This window comes from Tamandua tetradactyla, chromosome 5, assembly GCF_023851605.1.
Source record: "Tamandua tetradactyla isolate mTamTet1 chromosome 5, mTamTet1.pri, whole genome shotgun sequence".
Taxonomy (NCBI): domain Eukaryota; kingdom Metazoa; phylum Chordata; class Mammalia; order Pilosa; family Myrmecophagidae; genus Tamandua; species Tamandua tetradactyla.
This window is the reverse complement of record NC_135331.1, coordinates 151,056,508-151,081,493: the sequence shown is the minus strand read 5'-3', so window position 1 is coordinate 151,081,493 and position 24,986 is coordinate 151,056,508.

The following is a 24,986-nucleotide window of genomic DNA, read 5'->3' as shown; positions in this document are numbered from 1 at the left end:
TGTCATCAGCACACAGCAAGGATTTTACTTCTTTCTTTCCAATTTGAGTGCCTTTTATTTCTTCTTCTTGTCTAATTGCTCTGGCTAGAACTTCTAGTGCACTGTTGAATAACAATGGTAACAGTAAGCATCCTTCTCTTGTTCCTGATCTTAGAGAGGAAGCTTTCAGCCTTTCCCCATGTAAGATGATGTTAACTGTGGGCTTTTCATATATTTCCTTCATCATGTTGAGAAAGTTACTTTCTAGTTACATCATGTTGAGAAAGTTACAAAGGAAAGTATCCTTTGAAGTGTTTACATCAAGAAAGGATGTTGAATTTTGTCAAATGCCTCTTCTGCATCAATTGGAAATGATCATGGGTTTTTTTCCACTTTGACTTATTGATATGGTGTATTACATTAATTCATTTTCTTGTGTTGAACCAGTCTTGCATATGTGGAATAAATCCCACTTGGTCATGGCATGTAATTCTTTTAATGTGCTGTTGGATTTGATTTGCAAGTATTTTGTATTTTCGTGAGGATTTTGCATCTATTTCATTAAAGAGATTATTCTCTAATTTTCTTTTCTTGCACTATCTTATTTTGGCTTTGGTATTACAGTGATGTTGGCTTCATAGAATAAGTTATGTCGCTTTCCCTCTTCAATTATTTTGAAGAGTTTGAGAATTGGTACTAATTCCTTCTTGAATGCTTCAGAGAATTCACATGTGAAGCCATTTGGTATTGGATTTTTCTTTTTGGGGAGCTTCTTGATGAGTGATTGGATCACTTTTCTTGTGATTGGTTTGCTGAGGTCATCTATTTCTTCTTGAGTCAATGTTGGTTGTTCATGCACTTTTAGGAAGTTGTCCGTTTCATCCATGTCGTCTAGTTTATTAGTATATAGTTACTCATAATATCCTCTCAAATGCCTTATTTCTGTGGGGTCAGTGGTTATGACCCTTCTTCCACTTTTTATTTTAATTATTTGCATACTCTCTCTTTTTTTTTCCAGACAAATAAAGGGTCCATCTATTTTATTGATTTTTTTCAAAGAATCAACTTCTGGTTTTGTTGATTTTCTTGATTGTTTTCAATTTCTCTATTTCATTTATTTCTGCTCTGATCTTTGTATTGTCTTTCCTTTTGTTTAGTTTAGGGTTAGTTTGCTGTTCTTTCTCTAGTTCTTTCAAGTGAACAGTTAGTTCTTTCTTCTTTTTGTTCTTTCTTCTTTTTTAATATAGACATTTAAGGCAATAAATTTCCTTCTCACCACTGTCTTTGCTGCATCCCATAAATTTTGATATGTTGTGTTTTCATTTTCATTTGCCTCAACATATTTACTGATTTCTCTTTTAATTTCTTCCTTGGCCCAGCAGTTATTTAAGAATGTATTGTTTAGCCTCCATATATTTGTGGATTTTCCGGCTTCTGCCTGTTATTGATCTCCAACTTCATTACATTATGTTTTTTATGATTTCAATCTTCTTAAATTTACTGAGACTTGCTTTGTGACCCAGCATTTAGTCAATCATTGAGAATGACACATGAGCACTTGAGGAAAATGTGCATCCTGCTGTGTGGCATGCACTGTTAGGTAAATGTCTGTTAGGTCTAGTTCACTTCTTGTATTACTCAAAATCTGTTTTCTTATTGATCCTCTGTCTAGATGTTCTAGCCATTGATGAGAGTCTGGAATTGAAGTCACCAACTGTTATGGTAGTTGTCTACTTTTCCCTTCAGTGTTGTCAGTGTTTGCCCATGTGTTTGGGAGCACGCTGGTTCAATGCATGAATATTTATAATTGTTATGACTTCTTGTTGAATTGTCCCTTTGATTAATACATAGTGTCTTTCTTTGTCTCTTTTGTTTTACATTTGAAGTCTAATTTGTTAGATATTAGTATAGCTAACCCTGTTATTTTCTTATTGTAGCTTGAATGAAATATCTTTTTCTAACCTTTCACTTTCAACCTATTTTTTGTTCTTGGGTTTAAAGTAAGTCTCCTGTAGACAGCATATAGATATCTCCTATTTCTTAATCCATTACTGTAGAGATAGTACTTTCTACTATCATTTTGTCATTTGGATTTTATATGTCATATCTATTCTTTTTATTTTTTCCTTTACTGATAGTTTTCCTTTCTACATTCTTTTCCAAACCTTTCTCTCTCCTGCCTTTTCCTATTTGCCTGTAGTGCTTCCTTTAGTATCTTTTAGTCACAAATTCTGTCAGTAATTATTTGTCTGAAAATATTTTAATCTCCCCCTCATATCTGAAGGACAGTTTGGGGGGGTCTACAATTTTTGCTTGGCACTTTTTTCTGTTTCAGAATCTTAAATATATCATACTACTACTGCCTTCTCACTTTCCAGGTTTCTGATGGAAAATTCACAAATAATTTTATAGAGCTTCCCTTGTATGTGATAGATTGTGTTTTTCTTGCTGCCTTCAAAATTCTTTCTTTGACTTTGCCATTTGACAATTTGACTAGTAAATGCCTTGGAGTATGTCTGTTTGAATCTATTCTGTTTGGGGCACACTGCATTTCTTGGATCTGTAATTTTATGTCTTTCATAAGAAATGGAAAATTTTCAGTGATTATTTCTTCCATTAGTCTTTCTCCTCCTTTTCTCTTCTATTTTCCTTCTGTGTCATCCATAACACATATATTCATGTACTTCATGTTGTCATTCAATTAACTGAGACCCTGGTCATATTTATCCATTCCTTTCCCTATATTTTCTTTTGTGTGTCAGATTTCAGATGTCCAGTCCTCTAGTTCACTAATCCTTACTTCTGCCTCTTCAAATTTATTGTTGTAGGTTTCCATTGTTCTTCTTCCATCTCTTCTAATGTATCTTTCATTCCCATAAGTTCTGCAATATGTTCTTTCAAACTTTAGAGTTCTTCTTCACCTGATGTCTTCTTCATATCCTCCCTCAACTCACTGATTTGATTTTTGATGAGATTTTGCATGTATGTTTGAACATCTGAATTAGTTGTTTCAACTCCTGTATCTCATGTGAAGAATCAGTTTGTTCCTTTGGCTAAGCCATATCCTCAATTTTTCTAGTATGATTCATTATTTTCTGCTGGCATCTAGACATTTGAATTCCATAATTAGTTTATTCTGGAGGTTGTTTTCACTCTTTTACCTCGGATTTGCTTGCTAGATATCTTTGTTCTCTAGCTGTTTTTTGACATTCAGTTCAAATTATTCTAAGGCCTATAGCATAGGTTCTGTTTAACTGATCAGAATTTTTCAGCTCTTGTTTCGCTGTTTCTTGCCCTGCCTATATGGAGACTATTTTTTCTGAGGAGTGCCTTTTCAGATATTATAGACCCCTGTCAGATTTTCCCAGATGAGACAGGCCCACATCTCAGGAGGAGAGAATAGTCAGCAACAGTTTTCCCTGTGGGTGAGACCCAGGTTCCTATGAAGCCCCTAGACTCTATGCTTTTCCTTTCCTGCTCAGTTTGTGGCATTTGTCTTCCAACCAGCTTAAACTGATGCAGTGACTTTAATTTCAGCAGATTTTCCTTGCCAGAAGCTTGGTTAGGATACAGACAAAGCAGTAGTAGTTGGGCTTCATTTGCTTCTGCTTTACAACACCTGGGGTCTGAGTTCCTCAAAGAGGGGATTCCATCTGAGCTGGGCCCTGCCACACATTCCCTTTCCTTGGGGAATATATGTCCTGTAGGGAATTAACCCCTTTCAACCGATTAGTTACTTTGTCTCTCAGATGTGCCTTAGTTCTGCCCTTGTCTGAGGCAGTGCTGGTGCCTGAGAGTGCTTGCAGTTCTATCAGATGAGCTGTTTAAGAAGTAAAATAATAAATTAAAAAAATAGCAAAAACGCCTTTTCAGACCTGGACCCCTACTCCTTGGGTTTGGCAATAAAATGCTTGAATTGGTACATGGTTCTATGTATCTCCAAGCTCTATGTTCCTCTTTTCTTGGGTCCAGCTCTTTTCTAGTATTTTATAATGTTTAACTCAATATGTGTCTTTTTTTTTATTCTATCAGCCCTGCCTCCTCTCTGCTGGGGCAAAAACTCCTCGTTCTTTTTGTGCCTATTCCAGGTTTATCTGTGCTGGGGCCCTTCTTTCAGTAATCAGAATTTGTTAATTAATTCCACAAATTGGAGTTTGGTTGAGCTAAGCCCTTACTACTAATAAAATCTGTTTCTTCTCCTTCAGGGAACCAGTTTGCTAAACCTACAAGGGAGGGGCACCAGCTTTTGTGTTTTCCGGCACTTACAGTTCTGTGTGGGATCTCACCTGTTCCAGCTGATTCAGACTGGTATAAACTTTGTGACTGGTCACTGATGTCCTCCCAGCAGTTGTTCTGCACCTTTTCTTACTATCTGATAGCTTCTCTGGAGGAAGAACTCAATTCCACACCTCACTATGCCACCATCTTGCTCCTGTTCTGTGCGCAGAACTTTTCTGAGGTTTTCTGGAAAAAAATCTTTTCTTTCCTGATAAAAGGCATAACAGAGCTGATACATAGTCCTCCCCACATCTTCTTGCCTGTAATACAAATATAACATCTGGAGTTGTAGCAGCAATTATGTTACCCAAGGTGACAAGCATAAAATAAAAACCAACAGACAAAAGACACTGGAGCAAAGATACAGTAGAGCCTGTATCTTGGCAGACACTGTTGTGATGTTAAGCCATCAGCAACCACTTTTAGACTACTTGTTACATAAGAAAAAACAATCTCCATGTGTTTTTAGCTCCAGGTTGCCAGTTATTCATGTACTGGCCCATAATAAATTAGTTTCTAACTATTTCTTATGTTGAACCAGGTAAAACTAATAATTGTAGCCATTTTTATTATAATGACAATTTCATATAGTTAATATAGCTTACATTTCAACTCTTTAAATATAATTCCTTGAATAGGACTTTTATATGGCATCTTGTATACATTTTTTGGTTTATTTTAGCATACAGATGCATATCAATAAAGATTCCAGTATATAGTAAATGTTTCTTTTGCATTCATATTAAACTGTTGCCCATCTTTACTGAAGTCTAATATACCAACAGTACAATATTTTAAGTCAAATACCCTGCTGAAAAAATTGTGAGACATGGAGACAAACAGGTGGACAAATAACATGAATGCTTTTAAATGTAAGTTTAAAATATAATGAGAGTGGAGCACAAGGATTGTTCAGTGGTGGGATTCTCTCTTTCCATGTGGGAGACCCAGGTTTGATTCCTGGCCCGCACACCACCATCTTACCAAAAAAAAAATCAATAAATGGCTACACTAACAAGACAGTCACATGGAAAAAGAATGAAATGTGACCCCCACCATACAGCGTTCAAGTATATGTATAATGGAAGGTTAATATGTAAACACAGCTCATGTCATTTTTTCATATGTTCATTGAAGGCATTTTTGAAAATATATTTAGAGAAATTATATTAAATATTGACAACATGCAAAAGATATTTGCTACAACATTACATTTAATTATGGTAGAATATTAGAGCAATGTAAACACTTGGCAACAAGAAAATAGACAAGCAAATTCTGAGATATCCTCAGTGTTGATAATGTAGTCATTAAAAATATTCACTAGGACCTTTAGTCTTTATAGTAAATATGTATTGCTTTGTCTTTCAATTATTTTTATTCCAGTGAAAGCACCCATTTATTCTTGGAAATGATCCATCAGAATTCTTACCTGGGATATTTTTTAAACTTGGGATGAGAAGGATCATAATTCATCCCTTTTGGGTAGTGGAAGTTATAAGGTTGGATAATGGAAAGCTTTGTTGTATGTATTTTCTACCAGCTGAAGAAAGATAATGGGCAGAGACTAAGAATGAGGCTGATACTTAAGAGAAAAGTCAATAAAAATGGCAAGGGGATATCTTGGATATTTAGTGCCTGGCAGTTCTGGGATCTAAGCAAGAACTCTCCTCATTTCAGAACTTGAAGGTTCACTTTTCCTTCAACTGTTTGATATAAACTATTATCTTTCCAACACAGAGATTATTTTCCCTTAAACCAATTTGATTTGGTTTACTAGTCCTTTCATGCAATATGTCTTGACTGAATCATATTAGTATGTTATGTGTAAAAAAAGAAAAGTTGGATATAAAGTTGTATTTACTTCCACAAGAAAAGCATCTATATAAAATATGCAAAGAAAAATTTAGAACACATTCACTGAAAAAGATTATTGAGAACATACTCTCAATTAGAAACTTTTTATGAACACTGAAGTGACAGGTGATTTTTGTCTGTTAATTTTATATTCCTTCTTGCTTTTCTTTTCAAAGGTTTATGAAATGAGCTAGTATATTTTTAAAAGAAACATACAAAGGAACTATAAAAAATATAATCAAATAAGGATGATACTGCTAAGATGGCAGAGTGAGATGCTTTAGTATTCCATTCCCCACAATTAATTTTGAAAATCAAGAAAAACTAGCATAATGATCTTTCATTGATCTCTAGAAAACAGCAAAAGAGTTGCAGTAAGTGGAAAAGCACAGAATTAAGAGAAAGGCAACTAAAAATAGTAAGAGAATTGCTTTGGTTGACTAGGATAGCAGTGTAAGATGCTCTAGGATATCTTTCCCCCACAAAGTCTTCAGTCATCTTCCATAAAACTTGGAAAATAGTAAGAGGGTTGCAGTAACTGAGTGAGTGCCAAATCAAGAAAGCACATTCTTTTAAATGATCAGCAAAGCTTTTGGCACAATTTCTAAATTATCCCACTTCTTGTCTTTTGCCTGGTATGGAATCAGCCTCCACTCCCAGTGTGGGTCTCTGGCCCTGTTCTGGAGGGAGCAGAAAGCAGAGTAACACCTATGCACATATTGGGATGCCTGAATGTTCCTACCAATCTATCACTGGAAGCTTGAAAGGCTGCACAAGGAAACTTATCTCTGACTCATCCTCACAGAACTTATCCTTTAGGCAGAAAAGGCTTGCAAATGGTTAAATAAGTGTGAAAAAACAATTCAGTTGAAGTGGCACGAGGCAAAGATTCTTGCATTAAGACATGCAGTAGAGCACATAGGAAGGGGAGAAAATCTATTCCGTAGGGAAGTAGAGGGGTCATTCCAGTTCCTTTAAAATGGGAAATTCCTACAGCTACAAGCAAACACAAGCCCAGGGCAAGAAGCGGGTCCCAGGTGCTCAGATAAGACTGAGGAGCTCTGTACTTTGCTTTTGCCTCCAGTTGATCTTGATAAGAGTGCAGAATGCTAAAGGAAACCACCAGCTAAAGCAGAGTCAGTTTGAAAATACCATCAAAGGGGTTTTATCCTTTGCTTACTTTATTTCTATAAACTCTTAGAACTCAAGGAAATTTCTGTCCTATCCTTAGTCTGATGCAAAATTACAGGACAAACAGATCAGAGGCTAAACCCCAAAGTTGATATTTAAAATATGAACATGTACCTTTACAAAAAAAAATTGCAAGACAATGAAATAGGAAATGGGGTTCATCCAAAGAAACAAAATAAAAATCCAGAAACTATCAACAAATATGGCCAGGTTTTGGATATATAGGACAAAGGCTTTTAAAAAATGATCCTCAATGTGTTCAAGGTGATAAAGGAAAACAGAAAGAATGAAAGGATGTCAAGAAAAGAATTAAGGAAAAATATGACAATTTCAAAAATGATATAGAAATTTTAAACAGGAACCAAACAGATATAGTGAAGTTGAGGCCATAATAACTGAAATAAAAAAAAAATTCCCTGTAGGGCTGCAAGATCAGTTTGGAGCTGGAAAAAGTAAGCATCAATGAACTTGAAACAAGACAATTGAAATGATTCAGGCTGACAGCAGAATGAAAAAAGAGCAATAAAATTTAAAAAGCAAACAGAGTCTAAGAAACTCATGGATCACTATCAAACATACCAATATAAAGTAATAAAAGTAAATATGTGGGTTAATATAAATGCCAATACTGTTGTATTGTATTTTTGGTATGTAAAAACTCCTTTTATTTTTTACAGCTATTAAATGCAAATGCATAAAAAGTAATGGTGAATCTACAGTTTTGAAGCTACAAACATAAAGACATAATTTGTGCTATAGAAATCAGTAAATGCCTGGAAATGAATAAAAATGAGAATACAACATATCAGAACATAAGACATGTGGCAAAGGCAGTGCGGATAGGGAACTTTATTGCCCCAAGTGCAATATTAAAAAAGAAAAAACACAAACACCAATGAATTAACTGCTCACCTGGAGGAACTAAGTAAATACAGGAAACTAACCCTAAAGTAAATAGAAGAGAAATAACAAAGATTAAAACAGAATTAAATGCATTGGAGAACAATAGAAAGAATCAATAAAACCAAAAGTTGATTCTTTGAAAAAATCAATAAAATTGGTAGAATCCTAGCCAGGCTGTCAAAGAGAAAAAGAGAGAGGATTCAAGTAAACAAAATCAGAAATGAGAGGGGAATAATTACCAGGGACTCTGAAGAAATAAAAATAATCATAAGAGGATAGGATGAACAACTATACGCCAAAAAACTAGACAACTTAGAGGAAAATGATAAATTCCTAAAATTTAAACAAGTTATACTGACTTGAGAAGAAATAAAATATCTCAACAAACAAATCACAATTAAAGGGATCCAATAAATCATCAAAAATCTTTCTGCAATGAAAAGCCCAGGGCCAAATGGCTGAACAGGAAAATTTTATCAAACATTCCAAAGAACTATCACTAATCCTGCTCAAACTCTTCAAAAAAATTGAGGAAAAAGAATGATATCTAACACATTTAATGAAGCTAACATCACTCTAACAGCAAAATAGGGTAAAGATGCAATAAGAGAGGAAATCTATAGGCCAATATCCTTAATGAATAAAGATGCAAAAATTCTCAACAAAATCTAGCAAATCAAATTCAACAACACATTAAAGAATTATGCTCTATGACCAAGTGGGTTAATGCCAGAAATGCAAGAGTGGTCCAACACAAGGAAATCAATCAATGCAACATAGCACACTGACAAATCAAAAGGGAAAAAATCACATGATCATCTTGATTGATGTTGAAAAAATTTTCCACAAAATTTAGCATCCATTTCTCATAAAAACACTTCAAAAGGTAGGAATCAAAGGAAACTTCCTCAATATGATAAAGGGCATATATGAAAAACCCATAGCTAGCCTCGTACTCAATGGTGAGAGACTGAAAGCATTCATCCTAAGGTCAAGAATAAGACAAAGATGCCCACAGTCACCATTATTATTCAACATTGTGCTAGATGTTCTACCTAGAGTAACCAGGCAGGAAAAAGAACTAAAAGACATCCATATCACAAAGGAAGAAGTAAAACTTTCGTTATTTGCTAAAGATATGATACTATACATGGAAAATTCTGAGAAGTCTATGACAAAGTTTTTTGAGCTAATAACAACTTCAGCAAAGTGGTGGGATATAAGGTTAATGTGCAAAAATCAGTAATGTTTCTATACAGAGGCAATGACCTAACTGAAAAAACAATTATGGAAAAAAACCATTCAAAATAGCAACTAAAGGAATCAACTTAACCAGGGACATAAAAGACCTATACACAGAAAACTACATAACTTTGCTAAATGAAATCAAAGAAGATGTAAAAAGGTGAAAAGACATTACCTGCTCATGCACAGGTTAAATGTAATTAGGTACATATTAAGAAATATTACAACTGAATGAAAAAAATGATGAACAACATAAGTAAAATGGGTAACAGTTTTCAATAGGGATTCCTCCAAAAAGGTATACAAATGGCCAATAGCCACATGAAAAGATGATCAACATCATTCACTATTAGAGAAATCCAAATCCAAATCATACTGAGATACCATTTCCCACCCATTAGAAGAGCCTCTATTATTAAAAACAGAAAGGAGCAATAATTGAAAAGGATGTGGAAAAATAGGAACCCTTATTCATTGTTGATAAGAAAATAAAATGGTGTAGGTTCTCTGGAAAACAATTTCGCGGTTACTCAGCAAGTAACATATAGAATTACCATATGACCTTGAAAACCCACATCTAGGTATAAAAAGTATCAAAATCAGGTACTCACACACATACTTGAACAGTGATGATCATAGAGGCACTATTCACAGTTTCCAAATATGAATGCATAAGCAAAATGCCATATACATATACATTTATATGTATACAGTAGAAGTTATTTGGTCATAAAAAGACATGAGATTCTGATACACTAGACAATGTGGATGAACCTTGAAGACATTATATTGAGTAAAATAAGCCAGACACATATGGACAAATATTGTGTGATCTCACTTATTAAATAATTAGAATAAGCAAATTCATATAGTCAGAAAATAAAATATAAATTGTTGAGGACCAGAGTGTGGGAATTAAATGGGGAGTTAATGCTTAATTGGAACAGAATTTCTGATCGGGATGATGGAAAAGTTTTGGTAATAGATGTTGCTGCTGGTAGCACAACATTGTGAATGTAATTAAAGCACAAAATTATATATTTTATTGTTGTTAAATGGGGAAAATTTAACTTACATAAGTTACCAGAATAAAAATTTAAAACAACAACAGAGCACTATGTAATATAAATAGTGAATCCTAATGTAAACTATGGACTGTAGCACTATTATAATAAAATCATTTCATCAATTGTAACAAAGTCATCAGATTAATGAGGTATTAACTAGGGGGTTTTGAGGAGGGTCTGTGTGGTAACTTTGTATGTTCATCATGAATGTTTTGTAATTGTACAACTCCTCTAACATAAAAATATTTAAAAAAAAAAGCAATTAGTCATTGGCCACACACATTTGATACAAGGTATGATGGTCAGGTTCATGTGTCAACTTGGCCAGGTGATGGTGCATTGTCTGGTCAAGCAAGCATTGGACTATTTACTGCTGTGAGGACAATTCATGGATTTAAATCATGAGCATGTTGCTTGCATCCATGGCTGATTACATCTTCAGTTGGCTGAGAGGAGTGCATTCATCTGCAATGTCATGCTTAATCTAATCAACCAAAGGTTTCTAAATGGAATTCAGAGAGAATCTCTCTTTCAACTTCAGCCTGCCAGCTTCTCTTGGGAGTTCATTAAGATCCTTCATTGGAGCTGCCAGCTCATGACCTGCCCTACAGATTTTGGATTCTTACATCCCCACGGTTGCATGAGACACTTTTATAAATCTCATATTTACAGATATCTCCTATTTGTTCTATTTCTCTAAATAACCCTGACTAACACACAAGGATTTTAGTTTTTGCAAGTATACCAAGGAATATTTTGTAAGGTTCTCAAAAATGGAGGTGATAAAATAGTACTTTTGTTAATCAGACTTCTTTAAATTGTGTGTGCTATGGAACAAAAGTGTATTTATAAATATATTAGAAGGGTGCTAAGGACACTATGCTCTACCTAGTGTTCATGGTAGTTAGGCATAGAATGTGGAGGTCAGATCCCTAGGCTTGTTACCAAAACCAAAAAGAGTCCTCACACAGTCTACCTCCATGATCCATTCATTTATCATCCTTTTCTAGGCTGTCCATAAGAGGTATGGGAACATTGTTTTAGGTGAATACTTTTATCCTTACTTGTTGTGATGTCTACTGTTTTGAGTATAACATTCAGGTCCAACTAGATGGTACATGGACAAAATATGAAACCCTTCTGCACAAAAGGCCAGAAATCATTTGCATGAAATAATTAATCAAACAACATTGAATGCATGTTTGATTTCCTAAAAAATGGAAGGAGCCTCTGAATATTCCAAAACTGTATAATTTCATAAGTTAAATTATGTCTCCCATAAAGACATGCTGAAGCCCTAATACCCATTCCTATAAATAGGATCTCATTTTGAAATAGGGCCTTAAATATGTTAATAATCATTACGATGAAGAAAAAATGGATTATGGGAAGTCCTAATCCAATAAGGCTTTTGTTCTTATAAGAAGGGGAGAATTTATTCACAGACAGACAGGCACAGGGAAAAATGTCTTGTGACAACTGAGGCAGTTGTCTGAGCAGCAAACTGATGATTGCTGGAAATCCACCAGAAGAGGTGGAATATGATTCTCCCATAAAGATTTTGGACTTCTAGACTCCATAATTGTGAAACACTAAATTTCTGTTGTTTTTAATCCATCTAGTTTGTGGTATTTTTCTACAGCCGTCCCAGAAAACAAATACAAGTATGAAAAAATGGTCTTTGAAATTTCCATGGTTTCAATGGAGAGGTTTTTTGTTTTTTTTTTTTATTTGGGGGCATATCCGGGAATCGAACCCAGGTCTCCCACTTGAAAGGCAGGCATTCTAACCACTAAACTACCCGTGCACCCAATGGAGAGGTTTTGTGTCCTAAAACCTAGGAACTTGACTTAATGTTCTTTTGCATACACAAGAGACCTCTGGATAAAATCAATACTTAAACAAAATACAAGAGGAAGTGGAAAAGAAAATATATACTACTTACTCAACTGAAAGACAATATATTTTGTTTTTGTTTTGTCTCTGAGTGAAAAATTAACCTCTCATAAAATCAAAATCCAAGGTATCTATCTTTAATTATCCATGAAGTCTGGAAAACTCCAATAAAGAATTAACATTAAAAAGTGTGTCCTATGATAATAAATATGATAGCCATTAGAAATATAGAAAAGGTATACTGGAGTTAAATCTCATGTGACCAAAGCCAAAGGGATATCAACAAGAGAAAGAGAAGGGGAGACAGAGGGAGGGAGGAAAGAAGTAAAGACAGAAAGAAGGAAGGAAGGAAGGAAGGAAGGAAGGAAGGAAGGAAGGAGGGAGGGAGGGAGGGAGGGAGGGAGGGAGGGAGGGAGGGAAGGAAGAGAAAGAAAATAGAAGGCAGAAAGGAAGGAGGGAAAAATGAAACAAAATGACAAATGGTGCAAAACATACAAGGAATTTTATCTACTCTGACCCCAGATTGTTCAGACCCAGAAAATATGAAGAACAGAGACCCAAGAACATGATATAATACAAAAATAAGCAAAAGATGTAAAATAAACATATCTAATATTGCAAATAAGATTTTTTTTAATGAAAACTCTGAAAATAAGAAGTACAGACCATTTTCAAAAAAGCCAAATTATGTCTCTAAATATATGAAACAGCCATAAAAATTAAAAAGATACCAGATGGGATAAACATCAATTAAGGCATACTTGAATAGAAAGTTGGTATTTATTAATAACTGAAAAAAATGCCAGCAAGGAGCACAGAGAGGTAAAGAAATGAAAAATATCAAAGAGATATTCAGAGAAAATGGAGGATAGCATAAAAACATACAACGTAAGTATAATAGGAGTTCTAGAAAAGTAGAATGGAGATAATAGGGGAGAAATTGTTTATGAAGAGATAATAATTGAAAACTATTTTTCAGTGATTTAAAAGGCACACTTCAGACTCAACAAACAGAGCCAGAGGAATTGTTATGAAATTACAACTAAAGGAAAGAGAAATAACTGAACAGCAACAAAAAGAGAAGGTCCAAAGCAATGCGGAAGTAATAAAGAATACTTCCTAAATACAAACAACCAAAACAGCAATACTGAGGGTAGATTTATTGTCCACAAGAAGAGGTCAAAGGCAATATCTTCAACATACTGAGACAAGTTAACTGTCTTCTAGAATTATATTCTTGGCACAAACATTTTTAGGAGCAAATGTGAAATAACGATCTGTTTTCACATATAGGCTGAGAGACTTGAAATCTCTGAACACTCATTTAAAGAAGTACAGAAATTATATCTCATAACAAAGGGAGTCAAGTCCAAAAGTATAGAATAGGAAGCAAGAAAGAAAACTGAGCAGATGAATTTATAAACTTGGATACATTTAAACAAGCACTTGCTGTGTTTAAATTAAACAACAGCTAAATTAAACAAAAAAATTAAAAGAACCATTAAAATAAAAAAAATTAAAAACAGATATAAAATAAAATGACAGAAAGAATGTATGCAAAAAGATGGAAAATGATACAAACAAATGTAAAGAAAGGAATACGATATAGTGATATTAATTCTATTATTATTCCAGTTAGAGGGAACTAATAACACCCAAATCAGAAGAAACTTCATGAGAATTAAATTTTATAATTTGTTTGGAAAAAGAAAAGATATGCTGATTAATTTTATGCCAAGTTTGGGCATAAAAATTTTAATGGTAACGACTATGAAAAGCTAAATGTTATACATAAGCTATAAATAATAGAATGAATAAAAGGAAATAAAGGCAATGCTTAATCAAAGAAAAGGCAGGAAAGTCAGAGGATGGGAAAGAAAAGTATGGCAAATGTAATAGATAAAATATGACAGCAGGAATAAATCCAAATGCAACAATAATCACAATAGGCAATCTCATCAGTTATCAGAAACTTTCAAAATGAAATTTAAAAATACATACAAAATAAAATGACAGAAAAATAAATAAATAGACAGAGAAAAATAAATAAACAAATAAAATAGAAAAAATTCGTGTAAAAAAAGGAAAATTATATAGGCAAATACTAAAGAGAAGAAAATTGATATAGTGATATTAATCAGGTAATTTTGAATTTGACAGTTGCATTATTAGAGAAAAATTCACTGCACAATTATTAAAGGAGTATTTTGACAAAATGCTATAATTTAAAATATGTATTAGCTTAAAACAGAAGCTCAAGATAAAAAATTCACCTATATCATAAGTAGAAATGGACATATTTTCAATCACTGTGGAAGATATTAGTACAACTCTGAGAAACTACTATTTCAAGCAAAACTAAGGAAGACTATAAAATATTTAAACAAAATAAATAAGCTTTCTCTATATATATGTACATATACAGAAAACTCTGCACCTTGTAATTAGTGAACATATATTCTCTCCAAGAAAACATTTGCAGAAATTGCTAAGTATTAAGCTACAGTGGAACTCTCAATAAATAACAAAGATCACATTTCAGAGACTACCTATGGTAATCCACATTTTGGAAAGTAAATGAAATAAGTCATAACAGATGATTGTTATCATTATTATTCACATGTGTTATTGCCTTAACAAACAAATAAAACGTGTTTATTTGAAATTTTAGGTTTATTCTCTCTTCTGATACAGCAATTTATTTTCTTCTTTTAACCTTATAGGATATTACTTTTGTTGGGTACGTTGTTGTGTATCTTTTTAAAAGGAGAACATAAAATAGGTCTAAATTAAATAGATATCACCTACTTTTGATAAGAAAAAGCAATGAGATGTTTTCTTCTATCATGGTATGGTAGGACTAGCTTATCCTTTCTGCTATATTCCAATAATACTTCTCTGAATTGCCTACATCCTTTAGGACATTCTTCTTTTCTTTGATATAGTGGTAAAACTGAATACAATCACAACTAAAATTCACTTTGCTACCCAAGACTTCTTTTATTAAGACCACATTACACTGATTCCTGGTGCCAGTACAATCGATAATAAGTTAAATAGCCTCTCAAAAACAGCAGTTAAAGCTGCATCCGAGCTATAGGTTTTTGTTTTGTTTAGTTTTGTTTTGTTCTTACTATTATTACTTTTATTTTTTTTCTCTATATTAACATTCTATATCTTTTTCGATTATATTGCTAGTTCTTCTAAACCGATGCAAATGTACTAAGAAACGATGATCATGCATCTATGTGATGATGTTAAGAATTACTGATTGCATATGTAGAATGGTATGATTTCTAAAAAAAAAAAAAAATGGACAGCACAATACTACCTAATTGTAATGTAATTATGTTAAAACACTGAATGAAGCTGCATCTGAGCTATAGTTTTTTTCTTATATATTTTTGTATTTTTTATTTTTATTTTTATTTTTTCTCTATATTATCATTTTATTTCTTTTTCTGTTGTCTTGCTATTTCTTTTTCTAAATCGATGCATATGTACTAAGAAATGATCATACATCTATGTGATGATATTAAGAATTACTGATTGCATATGTAGAATGGAATGATTTCTAAATGTTGTGTTAGTTTATTTTTTTAATTAATAAAAAAAAGAAAAAAAAAAACAGCAGTTAAGCATGGAATACTTACAACAGAAGGTTTTTGGACTTGTAGGAATTATTTTCTGATTCTCCAAAACTGTTTATTACTTTATATCTATTTGTTTTTGTAGGCCAGCTCTTTGTCAATCAGGTTCTTTGACTATGTAAATTCACCATACTGTAACTAGATGTTCTAGTTTGCTAGCTGCTGGAATGCAACATACCAGAAACGGAATGGCTTTTAAAAAGGGGAATTTAATGAGTTGCTAGTTTAAAGTTCTAAGGCCGATAAAATGTCCCAATTAAAACAAGTCTAAAGAAATGTCCAATCAAAGGCATTTAGGGAAAGATACCTTGGTTCAAGAAGGCCGATGAAGTTCAGGGTTTCTCTCTCAAGTGAGAAGGCACATGGCGAACACAGTCAGGGCTTCTCTCTAGCTGGAAGGGCACATGGCGAACATGGTGTCATCTGCTAGCTTGCTCTCCTGGCTTCCTATTTCATGAAGCTCCCCTGGAGGAGTCTTCCTTCTTCATCTCCAAATGTCGCTGGCTGGTGGACTCTGCTTCGTGGTGCTGCAGCATTCTGAATCTCTCTGAATCTCTTATTCTCCAAAATGTTTCCTCTTTTATAGGACTTCAGAAACTAATCAAGACCCACTCAAATGGGTGGAGGCATGTCATCCCCTAATCCAGTTTAGCAACCATTCTTAACTAAATCACATAAACCAGGGAGATGATCTCATTACAGTTTCAAATATACAGTATTGAATAGGGATTATTCTACCTTTAAGAAATGGGATTTATATTAAAACATGGCTTTTCTTAGGGGGCATACTTCCTTTCAAACCAGCACACTAGAGTTCTGCCAGCACCAGAACTGAGGTCTGCACTAGGCTTGGAGTCTCATCATGAGAAAATTCAAGGATGAGAAAGCAAGTAGCAGTAAGCAGTGATGTTTATTGAAAAGTTAGTACAGGCTAGAGAAATTAGCACAGATGTGCTCAAGGAAGAGGCATGCCCCCCAGAGGCATGGATTTAATTTGTTTTATAGGGAGGTTTTGCTAGCAGACATTTTCCATTCTGACCTTTGAGTAGCAGGTATCTTTGTTTTAGGAAGAGATCACGATTCGTGCTTGTGGCCTCCCATCAGGTACTAAAGTGTGCTCTGGGTACATGTTTTTAGAAATCTTTATGACCCCAGGCTTTCTGCTATTAAGTAAGAGTTTATTTCTGGTCCCTGATTTTACAAGCTTTATGATTTGGGGGGACTTGGGGGCTTTAGGGGAAATTCTTGTTCTAGGGAGTTTGCAGTTGTGTATTGCTCCTTTGGAACTGAGTAGAAAACTAGGAACCACAGCCTCCATGCCATATGCTATCCTGCCTCAATACAGGATATCCATGTCTAAAATATTCATTATTTTTAAACTCAGAATAACCCTGAATGCCATCATAATATAAACCTGTATTTTTCAGGAAAAAATGTTTTAAAGTGCAGAGATAATAGAACCTATGAAATTGAAATTAGATTCCAATGCAGTTCCAGATCTAGTAAAGAAAGTGAGAAAGTTCTGCATACCTTAGCTGCCCTTTTCTGGAGACATAGTTTTGGGTTCTGAAGCAGCCTTACTTCAGAAAAAAAAAAATTAGTCGTGTTTATACAGCACGTCTTTTTTATCATAACCCATCAAACAACTCAGAAGCAGTCATTCCTTCCTCTTCTATACTCTTTATGTCTCTTCAAAAAATCATCAATGAATTTTGGAAAGGTAGGCATGTATCATTTTATGTTTTACTATAATTCTATTCTCCATTATCATCATCATTGTATTTCCAAGTTGGAAAAGGACAATCTTCTTTTCCAACATTTTAAAAATAAGAGTTTACAGCTAATATTTAATATATTTTCTATGGCAGGTAACAATGATAGCCATCTTGTAAGCACATATCTACAGAGATTATGTTCTTCTACTTTTATAAATCAAAATTTTCAGGATGGGCCATGGTGGCTCAGCAGGTAAGAATGCTTGCCTGCCATGCCTGAGGACCCGGGTTCGATTCCTGGTGCCTGCCCATGTAAAAAAAAAAAAAAAAAAATTCATTATGTGTTAGAGCTAATTTATATTTTGAAGAAATTTAAAGGGACAGACACTTCCGTTATGAAATCTCCAATTTTTGGGCTTCCATTTGGATGTCTTACTTTTCTCCCAAACTTCCACAATCATTACTGCAAAATGGACCTTCTTGTGTTCTGGACAGGCACTTCCCTGGATGCAAGGCTTTCACTACTGCCATTGAGAAAATCATCGGAAAACTAGGATGGCTGTTCTACCTACCTGGCTATGATGTAATAATATTCAAAATCAATACAAAAAGAAAAAAGAAAAAAAGGAAGAAAAAAGGGGAGAGGAAAGAAGGAAGGAAGAAAGGAAGGAATGAAGGGCCCCTTACCCCTCTAGGCCATATTTCTAAATTGTCCTTACCTTCTGAATTCAGGTATTGTACAATAGATAATAAACTAAATATTATTTACCACATTAACAGACTGCAGGAGAAAACCACAGGATAATGTCACTAAATATAGATAAGAATAAAAAATATCTATTTATGAGGAACATGCATGGCATATTACTAGAATAAGCTTGTTTAATCTGATAATGTGCAACTAAACATTAAGTATAGAAAGCATACTTACTGTAAAAACCAATATTCTTTTTATCTTTTATTAATTTTTAAAAAAATATAACAACAAACAAACACTTTTTTTTTTTTCACATGAGCAGGCACTAGGAACCGAACTGGGTCTCTGGCATAGCAGGGGAGAACTCTGCCTGCTGAGCCACCATGGCCTATCCCCTAATATTCTTTTGAAAATCCAAAACAAAACAAAAGTCTCATGATCTTCCTTAAACTACTGGTCCATTCAGGTACAAGACAAGCACAAGGAACCAAAAGTAAAGGCAGATAAAAGAAGCTGCCATCAATTATAAATCAATTATCTAAATTGATTGAAAGAATAGTCAATACAATAAAAATCAAGTTTGATGTATCTGAGAACAATTTCTGAAATCAAGAGTATTATTTTACCACAATAAAACAATTAAAAACTGAAACTTGATAAAGATACCACTCACAACATCAACCAAAATCATAATATATGTGGGGCTTAATCCAACCAAAGAGGCACAAGTCCTCTATGGAGAAAATTATAAAACATTATTCGAGTGTTTAAAAGATTGTAAGTAAATGGAGAGATTATAACATATTCATGGATCAGAAGATGCAAAGTCATGAATACGTCATGTTCCTCAAGTTAAATGAGAAACTAAATGAAATAAAATTTTACTCAAAAATCCAAATAGGTATTTCATTCAATTGTAAAGCTCTGCTATAACATATATGTGAGCTCAAGAAGACCTCAGCCAACTTTGAAAACTAAAATGGGGCACTAATCCAACAACATACCAAAATTTACTACTAAATTAAATTAATTTTAAGACTTTTAGAGAAAAATAAGGCAATTTAATAAATGAAAGAATCTAGGAACAGAACCAAATATATGATAGAAAACATTACAAACCCTGGAGAAAGAGTGGAACAACTCTGCGAAATTTTATATTTTTAAAAACGTAAAATTTAGATCCTTAACACAAATCAATTCAAATTAAATTCCAAATGGATTTAAGATGTAAATATGAATATTATGTCAATAAAATCTATGAGACATATTTATGATATAAGAAAAGGCTGTAAATTTTATGGTATTGACATTTAAAATTTCATATAAATAAACAATCAATTGAACAAATAAAAACAACCATCAACCAAATGAAGGGAGAGTATTTGAAACACATACAACAAGTAAAAAATCAAAAGAATATGAAACCCCTTTAAATCTATTAAGGGGAAAAGGAATAAACCATTCCCCCAATTAAAAAAAAGTGAGCACAAGTATGAACAGCCAATTTATAGAACAGAAAATCTAGATTGACAACATATTCAATATGTTCAATTTCATTAATAATCAGAAAATGCATATTAAAATGACAAGAAACTATGCAAAATCAAATAATTAGAAAGAGTTAAAAAGCACTGTTGATAAAGCTGAAGGTATATAGAATCTCATGCATTGCTGGAGTAGAGCCGTGTGATCAAACTCATTGGTAAAGCAACCTGTCAATACCTAACAAAATTGTAAATGTGTATGAACCTTAATATTTAGTAAATTACATTCATAGGTTTATCCAAGAAGAATTGTTTCATATTATATGAAGGAACATATCTAACCATGTTAATTGTAGGGTGTTTGTAATAGAGAAAAGATCAAAGTAACTTAATTATTCCACTTTAGAAAAATAGATAAATGATTTGAATACATATATTCAGCATATAGTTGGGCACTAAAGTAAACTTAAATAAATGAACTAGTTCCACGTTATTCAAAATGAATAAATCTTTTAAAAATATTTTGAGTTATGTAAAGGAAATTAAAATGTAGAATGTACACTGTACCATTTTTGCATTTTTGAACCACAAAAAGTAATAGCACAATGTTTATGAATGCACATAAGCTAAGGCAACAAAACGTATCAGATTGAAATACACAAATTTCAGGTAAATGTTTCCTGTGAAGAATAAGGAAGGGGATAGGGTGAGGGAAGATAAGTTTTAATATGCGTATCACGTTTTATTTCTATATGAAGTAACAATGGTGAAATGTCAACATCTGTTTGATGGTGGTTTATAGTATATTGGTGTCTGTCACATTGTTTTATAATCGTTTGAAATATTTTGTAATAAAATTTGCATACGCATACACACATGTGTATATAGAGTGGGTTATCTCCAAATAATTCTTCTGAATCATGTGTTAAATAATCCATATATGACTTTTTGTGCCTACCTCTTTCAAAATGATTTTGATGCCATATTTTAAGAGAGACATGGACTATTTACAAAAGTGAATATCTCCAAGTGTGCATGGAGAGGAAGGTAATGGTGAATTCAGCTAAGCAATTTACAGTGCTTTAATTCCTACTATGTTTCAAATTTCTTATTTATGTGTGATTAATATTTGGAGTGTCAATGCATGAAATAAGTCTATTTACATATACAAAATCAATAAACCAGAAAGGTTTATGAACTTACACCAAAATTCTTTATCAGAATTCCTAAAATTTTATGAATCTAGAAACCATTGCCTAATTTCATAAACATGTTGAAAAACCTCATTCTATTTGTCATACAAGTGTATTTTTTTATTTGTCGTAAAGTGTATTTTAAATACGTAATCTGAGTTAATAAAATAATTTATATGTAGCCACTGTTGAAACAAAACAAAAAAGAAAAATGCATCAGGTCCTTGGTCCAGAGCGTAACTTCCAGTTGCAATAATGTTTCTATGGGAGCATCAGATTTGATAGTCATCATTTCAACCTACACTGCATGGTGATATGGAGCTGTGTGTACCCAAGAGTAAAACATGTTGATGAGGTTATTTCCACTAAGGTGTGGCCCAGGGTCATTATCCCGTAACAGAGGTCCTTTGTAAAGCAAGATGAAATTTAGACATACAGGAGAGAAACTCACAGAAAGCAAAAGCTGAAGGTTCACAGAAACCAGAAGAGAAGCAAGATGCCAGGAGAGGCTGCCACCTGCATTGCCATGGGACAGAAGAGCACCAGAGCCAGGATTTGGGAAGAAAGCATCACCTTTGTGATGAGCGTTTCAACCATGAGCATTGAATAAACTCCTAACAAGCCAGCCTGATGCATTATATTTACTTGAGTGGCCAAGGAAACTAAAACAACCAGCTGTTCCAGGAATACAAAATGTACAATATTTGAGGGGTAGTTATAAAATATTACCTTTGAAACCCAATTTTACTAAGTGTAAATAAGATACCACATTCTGACTGAAATTATTAGAAACACCACTGCTGTGAATAAATTAGACAAATAATCAATAGATCTTAATAGCCCAAATGTTGTCCTTAATTATCTAATGGATCACCCTTGAGATAATTAGCCCAAGAGTTTAAGTAGGATGCTCAGAATCATGAAATTTAACTAAATATGTACTTGTAAGATGTGTAAAGCAAAAGAGTTCTACACAATAACAGACAGCAGCTCTTATCTTGAGTACAATGTGGAATAAAATTGCTTTTGATTATGAAGAAAGGGCACTGGATGAAAGAGTATGTTTCAATAAAGGATCATTATAGTAAGCACATGGAACATTTATGCAATCCCTTATCCTTTACTAAAAAAATACCAGTCTGGTTAGTACACCCAAGGTTTAGCATATAGTCCAGACTCAGGTAATACTGACCATGCCTCCAGTTCTTATGATGCACAATATTTGGCTGAAGTTAATTTGTACGTTCTATTCTCATGAATAGCATCAAGGTTGGTATATGAACTAAACATTGCAATTAGATGGAATCTCAGAGTTTTCCTGGGAATATTAGAACCTTTTTAAAAGCACTCTCTTCTTTTGTATGTTTTATCATGCTAGTATAAAAGCTACAGCCACCTTCCACCTTGAGGAAGGCTGCCTGAAGTTTAAGCCAACATGAACGATTAAAATGTCACACACGCACACACACTCACACACACACACAGAGCCAGGATACTGAAATAAACTGGCCTTGAAATTTACCCTATTTTGAACTTCCAGTTATGAGCCAATGAATTTCCTGATTTTTTGAAGCCAGTTTAAGACAGGCTTTTTATGATATATAGCTGACAGAGTGAACTAAGCATATTATGATGATAGCAAGTAGCTTTTCCTTGGGTTGATAAAGAATACAACTTAAATGCATTAATGAATTAGTAATATGAAAACAAAACTGATAATAAATAAACACTAGAAAAGCTAATTAAATCTCATTAACCATAAGGTAGAGGGCGGAGTGGAGTACATAGGAAGTTTATTTTGTGAAATGTTATCCTTGTTAATTGTATTCACGGAGGTTTCAAGTAATATAGGTCTGTTTCTTAATGAAATCTCCACAACACATTCCTTGGAAGGTCCAGAGGTTTTAAACAAAAATAATAATTCCATCTGATTGGATTGAGTTCAGTCAAACTTCCCATGAAGATTTCTGATGAAAGGACTGCTCTCAAGGCCTAAAGATAATCAAAATGCTTTTTTCTGTAATGAGTCCATAAGCCTATTCTCAAAGAAGAAGTCCACCTGGTGTTATAACAGAAGAACTTATAATTTCACTCAAAACAGTATTCTCTTAGATTTCCATAAATAACAATAAAATTGTATTAAGATTGGAACTTTGCTAAAAAGCATTTGTATCAAGCAGAATATCATAAAAATTATCACAGTCATGTGAAAGAAATTGTGCATTTTCAGACCTCAGAAAAATATTTGCTAACAATTCTTTTGACATAAATATTCTTTGATCATTAAGAAACTTCACATATGTATATTTGCTTATATATTTACATATACATTATATGTATATATAGACATTATATATTTGTGTGTGTGTGTATGTTATATGTTGTATGTCATATACGCTTCCCAAACCTGAATGAGTAGTGTGGTGTAGGAGGACATGACCTTCCCTTTATTTTTGTATTATATCCTTGATCCATGAAAAAGAAATTTCTCTCAATCATCTCTGCTCTTCCAAGGAAGTGCTGATAAGAAGCTCCATCCTTTTCTCCAATTTTTACAAATTCCTCTCCCCTCCCCATGGTAGGAGCAGCGATGTATATCATTTTACAATCCATCAAAAGGTAATGTTTTTAGCCATTTATGAATATATGTTCATTTGCCACTGGATCAGATATTCAGAGATAAATTTAAATCTCACAAGTTCCAACAGGGAATTTGGATATAATTTATGCCATATAACACTAGCATTCTAAGTATTTATTGAAAATAAAATAATGTGATGGGAGAGAAAAGAAGCATTTGAGAGCTATTTCAAGAAAGAACATTGATAAGACCAGGTGATTGGTCATAAAATACACAGGACAGAGGTGAAACAAAATCTAGAGAGGAGTAGAAAGGAGGCATAATTATAATGTAGTGATACTGCAGTATGGTATCCTGAAAATATTAACAAGAGTTAAAATTTATCCCTATGTATTTGCTATTACATTATTATTTGGAAGTTTATAGTATCTTCTATTAACTGTTTGCTCTGGCTCAGACATTTAAATCCATTCCAACATCCCATTTAATCCTCATGACACTCTGTAAGAAAGTTATCACCATTTGTAATGGATACAAAAGTGGAGGAAAAGTAAAAAGAAAAAAAATCCAAGTTCTAAAGAGCTCGTTGTAGTTAAAGGTAAGTATTATTGTTTAATGTATATGCTATAACTATACATTGCAAACTTTACTATTTAATATGAACTTTTATTGTCCATGAAAAATAATTTCCAGAATTTTGAATTTCCTATGAAAAATAGTCAAAAGTATATTTAGCACTATGAAAAGACCCCTAAAAAATGTGGCAGTTTTAATGCAAAGAAATTAGTTAAAGAATTTTCCCAAGTTTTAATTACAATATTTGTAGAACAATGAGCAGATAATTTAGTAAAAACTATTTACTGTACTATTACCAAGAAGTAGTTAACATAATCTGTGGTTTGTTTTTGTGTTTGCTTCAGTATTTGGATGTTATTTGTTAAAATAGATATATTGAATCAAAATGACATACACATCTTGCCTCTGAATCATTAAATACTCAGTTAAATTAGCAGAGAAATGAAACATCTTTCTCAAATTCATCAGACTTGCTCAACATAATTTTCTAGTCTTGACTCAGCAAAGCACAACAGCATCCCCCATAAAATCATGGTGGAGAGGGTATTTTTTTTTCATCCCCTTCCAAAGAGTTATTGTAAAATTATAGATAGTTTTAGCCAACAGTTTCTTAGCACCTCTATTTTTAATTTACCAAACTTTATTCTAATCTTCCACTCTGTTTGTGCCTTCCT